The sequence below is a fragment of the Rhinopithecus roxellana genome, chromosome 4 (genome assembly GCF_007565055.1).
Source record: "Rhinopithecus roxellana isolate Shanxi Qingling chromosome 4, ASM756505v1, whole genome shotgun sequence".
Lineage (NCBI taxonomy): Eukaryota > Metazoa > Chordata > Mammalia > Primates > Cercopithecidae > Rhinopithecus > Rhinopithecus roxellana.
In genome coordinates this window covers 100,161,765-100,169,749 of record NC_044552.1, presented here as the reverse complement: position 1 = coordinate 100,169,749, position 7,985 = coordinate 100,161,765, and positions in this window count along the sequence as shown.

Below are 7,985 nucleotides of genomic sequence, written 5' to 3'. Positions count from 1 at the left end.
GAGATTATCATTTGGTGAATACAGTAGCATTGTGAATTTAAAAAAGCAGTTTCTCTCACATACAGTAGGATAACATTTAAATTCTGGGACTCCCATATAAAGTAATTCAGGAAGGACTTACTGCCCACACAACAGGCAGTTTCGGTCACTTGGTGGGTGTCAACCCAATGACCACAACCAAGGAAGATTTAGCAAGGGGATTTTATTATTTATAAGGAGTAAGGAGAACACCAGGGATAGTCCCCAAAGCAGTGTCTCCCTGAGCTGGGGGCTGGGTCAGGTTTTATAAGCATAGGGTAATAAGGCATGATCTGATTGGATCTTGTAATGAGGGGATGTCAGAAGGCATGATCTAACTGGATCCTGCCATAGGGTGATGTCAAAGCTCACTCCAGTTGGATTCTGGATCCTGCCATGCAATGTCCACTTCTTTAACTTAGTTCCCATTCCTGAGTGTGAGCAATTAGTTCCCTCTGTGTTTGAACACTTGGTCCATCTGGGCATGCTCAGGTTACATGACCTGAGGGTCCATGGCAACTGGAAAACAATGTACTACTTTGTTACATAAAAGTTGGGTCAGATTGGTCTGGTATGGCTACAGACTCACTTATATTTGCCAGTTGTAAAAGAAAAAAAAGGTGGGAGATATTTCTCAAATCCACTTCTCTGAGAACTCAGAGGCTAAGGTTTTTAAAGGATAATTTGGCAGGCAGGGGGCTGGGGAATGGGTGCTACTGACTGGTTGGGGATGAAATCACAGGAGTGCTGGAACTGTCTTTGCACACTGAGTCAGCTTCTGGGTGGGAGTTACAGGACCAATTGATTCATTTCCTTGGTATGAGTCATGGGTCCAAGTGGTGTCAGTTCATCAGGATGCAAACGTCTGAAAAAGATCTCAAACAACAATCTTAGGTTTTACAATAGTGATGTTATCTGTAGAAACAATTGAGAAAGTTACAACTCTTGTGACCTCTGGCTACATGACTCCTGAGTAGTAAGCAAGCTAGGGAACATGGCTGGTTATCACTGAACTATGCATACGTCTTAGCAGAATTCAGGCTCCTCCCATAATTCTAATATTTTGGCCTTTCATTCATTTTGCAAAGGTGGTTTTAGTCCCTGAACTAGGAGGAGGGTAGTTTTGGGAAGGGGCAATTTATCTTCCTTGCTTTAATGTTAAACAATAAATTCCTCCCATGGTTAGCTTGGCCTACACTCAGGAATGAGCAAGGGCAATAAGCTTGTGCGGTTAGAAGCAAGATGGAGTCTGCTATGTTAGATTTCTCTCACTGTCATAAGTTTTGCAAAAGTGGTTTCAGACATGAGCAGGGAGCCAAGAATGATGGGGAGCAGAACTGGATGCCCTTCCCTGAACGTGCTGGATGTACTCTCCTGATGCCAAGCCTATGGGTGAATGTGTGGAGGGGTACACTCTGTAGCTCCCTCCCACCATCCTAATGTCAGGAAAGACAGATTTGCCCTCAGGGTTCTGGAGAGAGACTAATTGCCTGTAGCAAGATGAGAATAGCAAAGTCAAGTGAAAATTGAAAGTGAGTTATGTTTTTGAAATCTCATTGGGACCCTCATGCCTGATTTTCAAGTGAAACTTAACTGAGACAGAGATTAAGTCGGACTATTTTTAAAAAGATTCCCCGAGTGGCCTGGGCACAGTGGCTCATACCTGTAATCCCAGCACTCTGGGAGGCCGAGGCAGGTGGATCACAAGGTCAGAAGATCGACACCATCCTGGCTAACATGGTAAAACCTCATCTCTACTAAAAATATAAAAAAAATTAGTGGGTGCCTGTAGTCCCAGCTACTCAGGAGGCTGAGGCAGGAGAATGGCGTGAACCCAGGAGGCGCAGGTTGCAGTGAGCTGAGATCACACCACTGCACTCCAGCTTGGGTGACAGAACAAGACTCTGTCTCAAAAAAAAAAAAAAAAAAAAAAAAAAAAAAAAATTCCCCAAGTGAACCAATTTTTAGCATAATTTGACAAGAGAACAATAATAACTCTCCTTTGAGTACAATACCTAGAGAGGCCATTATAGACCTTAGATACTATGCCGCATATAAATTATTAAAGTTGTAAATATTTTGCAGAGTTACTTTAAAGAGAACTTAAAGAAGTCCATTTATCTTAGTTGTCTTAGATGCTACCTGTACAGTAAGAGTGCATGCAGTTCACATGGTTTCTGGTAATTAGGAAACTGTGTTAACTCCTGGAGGCCATCTGGGAAGGCCTCTAAGACTCTAAGAAATTACTGCAGTTTAATTTTCTGGAATTTATGCTACCAAGACATGAACTTTCTTTTTGCAGTAAAGGAACTTGTGCGCTAGGAAACAGATGTATAGCATCACTCGGACAGATGGAGAAGCCTCCATCCTAATCACAAAGCACAAGGAGTTGGGCAGTTTAGTAATCACTGGACTTTTATATCACCAAGAAGTCACTCTGATGGTTTCTTTCTCCAACTCTGATTTCATCTGACTTATTTAAGGCTTGTGTATTTTAGGCCAGGCATAGTGGCTCACGCCTGTAATCCCAGCGCTTTAGGAGTCTGAGGTGGGCAGATCGCTTGAGCCCAGGAGTTCAAGACTAGCCTGGACAACATGGTGAAACCCTTTCTTTACAAAAGGTACAAAAAACTAGCTGATTGTGCTTGTGTGCACCTGTAGTCCCAGCTACTCAAGAGGCTGAGGTGGGAGGATTGATTGAGCCTGGGAGGTTGAGGCTGCAGTGAGCTGTGATCCTGCCACTGCACTCCAGCTTGGAAAACTGTATTAGTCTGTTTTCACACTGCTGATAAAGACATACCCAAGACTGGGTAATTTATAAAGAAAAAGAGGTTTCATGTACTCACAGTTCTATGTGACTGGGGAGGCCTTACAATCATAGCAGAAGGCAAAAGACACATCTTATATGACAGCAGATAAGAGAGAATTGGAAACCAAGTAAAAGGGGTTTCCATTATAAAACTGTCAGATCTCATGAGACTTATTCACTACCATGAGAACAGTATAGGAGAAACCACTCCCATGATTCAATTATCTCCCACCAGGTTCCTCCCACAATGTGTGGGAATTATGGGAGCTACAATTCAAGATGAGACTTGGGTGGGGACACAGCCAAATCATATCATTCTGCTCCTGGCCCCTCCCAAATCTCATGTCCTCACATTTCAAAACCAATCATGCCTTCCCAACAGTACCCCAACATCTTATTTCAGCATTAACTCAAAAGTTCACAGTCTAAAATCTCATCTGAGACAAGGCAAGTCCATTCCACCTGAGCCCATAAAATCAGAAGAAAGTTAATTCCTAGATACAATGGGGGTACAGGCATTGGGTAAATACAGCCATTCCAATTGGGAGAAATTGGCCAAAACAAAGGGGCTATAGGCTCCATGCAAGTCCAAAATCCAGTGGGGCAGTCAAATCTTAAAGCTCCAAAATCATCTTTGACTCCATGTCTCACATCCAGGTCACACTGATACAAGAGGTGGACTCCCAAGGCCTTTGGCAGTTCAGCCCCTGTGGCTTTGCAGGGTATAACCGCCCTCCTAGCTGCTTTCATAGGCTGCTGTTGAGCATCTGCAGCTTTTCCAGGTGCACAATGCAAGCTGTCGGATTTACCATTCTGGGGTCTGGAGGATGGTGGCCCTCTTCTCACAGTTCCACTGGGCAGTGCCCCAGTGGGGACTCTGTGTGGGGGCCCTTCAACTCCACATTTCCCATCTGCACTGCCCTAGCAGAGGTTCTCCATGAGGGCCCTGCCCCTGCAGCAAACTTCTGCCTAGACATCCAGGCATCTCCATACATCCTCTGATATCTAGGTGGAGGTTCCCGAACCTCAATTCTTGACTTCTGTGCACCTGCAGACTCAACACCATGTGAAAGCTGCCAGGCCTTGGGGTTTGCATCCCCTGAAGCCATGCCCTGAGGTATACCTTGGCCCCTTTTAGCCATGGTTGGAGTGGCTGGGAAGCAGGGCACCAAGTCCCTAGGCTGCACAGAGCAGGGGGAACCCTGGGCCCAGACCACAAAATGATTTATTCCTCCTAGAACTCTGGGCCTGTGATGGGAGGGTCTCCACAAAGATCTCCGGAGACATGTCCTGTAGACATTTTTCCTATTGTCTTGGTGATTAACATTTGGTTCCTTGTTATTTATGCAAATTTCTGCAGCATGCTTGAATTTCTTCTCAGAAAATGGGTTTTCTTTTCTCATTGTCAGGCTGCAAATTTTCCAAACTTTTATGCTGTTTCCCTTTTAAAACTGAATGCTTTTAACAGCACCCAAGTCACTACTTGAATGCTTTGCTGCTTAGAAATTCTGCCAGATACCCTAAATTATCTCCCTCAAGTTCAGAGTTCCACAGATCTCTAGGGCAGGGGCACAATGCCACCAGTCTCTTTGCTAAAACATAGTTTTACTCCAGTTCCCAACAAGTTCCTTATCTCTATTTGAGACCATCTCAGTCTTGATTTCATCGTCCATATCATTATCAGCATTTTGATTAAAGCCATTCAACAAGTGTCTAGGAAGTTCCAAACATTCCCACATTTTCCTATCTTCTTCCAAGCCCTCCAAACTGTTCCAACCTCTGCCTGTTCCCCAGTTCCAAAGTTGCTTCCACATTTTTGGGTATCTTTATAGCAGTACCCCACTACCTAGCACCAATTTACTGTATTAGTCCATTTTCATGCTGCTGATAAAAACTTACCTGAGATGATAATTTATAAAGAAAAAGAGGTTTAATTGACTCACAGTTCCACGTAGCTGGGAGACCTCACAATCATGGCGAAAGATGAATGGTAAAAAGCACATTGTACATGGCAGCAGACAAGAGAGAATTGAGAACCAAGTAAAAGGGGTTTCCCTTAAAGAACCCTCAGATCCTGTGAGACTTATTCACTACCATGAGAACAGTATGGGGGAAATGGCCCCCATGATTCAATTGTCTCCCACTGGGTTCCTCCCACAACACGTGGGAATTACGGGAACTACAATTCAAGATGAGATTTGGGTAGGGCCACATTCAAACCACAACAGCAACAGAATGAGACCCTGTCTTAAAAAAATAAAAATAAAGCTTGCATATTTTAGCTTTAGGGGCCTTATTTCCACTGATATCATGTAGACACTATTTGGCAAAAGTTAGGTTCATTTACAGAGAGAGGATTTAGACACTTTGCTACCTCTAATAAAGTTTTATTTGTGCTTGTCTGGGATCACTTAGAAAAGGAAGGAAAAAAGTACTGCCATTTGTTGTCTGCTAACAGTAAGCCAGACAGCATGTGAGTGCTCCACCTGCATTATTCAACTGCTGCATCACAGCCACCAGATAAAGGCATTCAGGCACTTGAGGGTAGTATTCTGCCTGGTTCCAATTTCTGCCACTCTGTTTGAAAATTGCAGAACCAACTATTTCTGACTTTAAATTGCAGCATTGAAAATTTTCTTTTTTCTCTAGTTAGTTCTAAATAGAAACACTTTTATATTGAATTGAATAAAGTTAAAAGTATCCCTTAATATAGAGCAACTGCATGTTAGGTCTTAAATTTTACATTCTTAGACATAAAAGAAGGGACAGTATATTTCCTATATGTTGAATGCTTCACATCAGGCACTGGCTTTATACACATTGTCTGCAATTCTGTCAACAATCCTCAGAGGTAAGAATTAATTATTCTTACTTTATACAGAAGTAAATTAAAGTTTATCAAGATTAACTTACCTAGGGTCACACAGCTGAAAAATGATGGATGCCATCCCCAAATATCCTACTGTACTTCTAGCTCTATATTGTTATGTATATATTGTAAAAGCTAATATGTATTCTGTACTTACATGGACAAAGCACTCTAGGTATTTATCATATACTATATTAACTCATTTAATCCTTGCAACAACTGTATGACATGAGTACAATTTTAACCCCTATTTTACAGATAAAGAAACTAAGGAACAAAGAAGCTAAATGTTTTTCCCTAAGCTCAGTAAGATGGTAAGTAGCAAAGTTAAAATTCAAGCCCATCTGTCTGCCTTACTCTTAACCACATGTGGTATTTCTTATTTACCTTAGGAACTTTTCCATCTTGCCTACTTTGGGTATCTGTTTCCCATCATTGGACTTTAAGACCATAAAGGACTTCCTCTGCTGAGGACCCAAACTGAACCCCAAGACCAGGCAGTATTCTTGATATACCACTGTATGCTGCACAGGTATACCTCATCCCCTCACCCCAACTCAGTGTCCCCAAGTGGTGCTATTTGTTTCATTTGCCTATTTTAAAGATATTATTTAGTTACATAATAGAATTAGCTAATTCTATAGATGTCATTCTTAATTACATTATAGTTTTTAATTTTATATTGCAGCTTTTAATTCGATGTATGAGATATTAATTATTGATTTTGTTTATTCAACATGCATCAAGAAGCAAACTACCATATGTCAGGTGAAGATGGTTGTGTTCATGGTACATAAAATAAGGAGTAGTCCTTACAATTAGAGAACTCAATGAAGTGGATAGAAAGACAGTGAACACACTTGTTATGTGTATTAGTCTGTTCTCACACTGCTAATGAAGACATACCTGAGACTGGGTAATTTATAAAGGAAAGAAAGAGGTTTACTGGACTCACAGTTCCACATGGCTGGGGAGGCCTCACAATCATGGTGGAAAGCAAAGGAGAAGCAAAGGTACGTCTTACATGATGGTAGACAGAAGGGCATGTGCAGGGGAACTCCCCTTCATAAAACCATCAGATCTCATGAGACTTATTCACTATCACAAGAACAGCAAGGGAAAAATCTGCCCCCATGATTCAATTACCTACCACTGGGTCCCTCCTATGACCACGTGGGGATTCTTACAATTCAAGGTGATATTTGGATGGGAATACAGAGCCAAACCATATCATTATGATTGAGGGCTGGAGAAAAAACAATAATGGGCATGTAGCACCACTTAGTTGATATTATACTATACTGGTGGGTGCCAACACTTAGAATCAGTAGCCTTCTAGCCTAACTTATTCTTGCTTTGTGCTAAGTCCTCTCCACATTAGTGAAGGAATGGCTTGATTCAAAATTTGATTTCAGCATACAAAGTGGATTCTACCGTGTCAAAGACAAATTTTCCTAGTTCTTACGTTTGTTCTTCTCAGGATTTCAGACGGTCAGGATAATGGTTGTTTCCTCTATTGGTTCAGGACAATAGGTTTGTACCTGACAAAATACTATCTCTGGGTTCTTTGGAGTGCAGACAATTCCAGACTCTTTGGGAAGGGCCTTGGGAGATATATATAAAAAAAAAATCCTACAATTGTGGTCACCAGTTCCAGGGATCTCAAGAGGGTCAAGGTCTACCTAGAAATTTGACATTTTGTTTTGCAATTTTATCCCTTGATTTCTGGATAATTCATTAAAAAGTAATTTAGTATCCTTTAATTACAAATAAATGAAAGAAATAAAAGATGTGATCATCGGAATAATTAACTGAAATAAAAGATGTCATTTTACATTAATATGGTTTCGTAGGCTCATGGGATCAGTTAGCAAAAGGCAATTATTTGTATACCATCCTCATGATTTTCACCTACAAAACCATTTTGTATTGCTTGTCATAGAATCTAGAAGTCATATTTCTAGTATGACTTTACTCAAAGAAATTAAAACATATGTCCATACAAGGACTTGTATACAAATGTTCATAGCAGCCTTATTTATAATTGCTCCAATTTGGAAACAGCCCAAATGCTCATCAATTGGTGAATAAATAAATTGTGGCACACCCATGCAATGTAATATTACTCAACAATAAAAAAGAATAACAGGACAAATCTGGAGGATTGCTTGTGGCCAGGAGTTACGACCAGCCTTGGCAAAGAGTGAGACCCTATCTCTACTAAAAAAAAAAAAAAAAAAAAAAATTCTACAAATTAGCCAGATGTGGTGGTACATGCCTGTAGTCCTA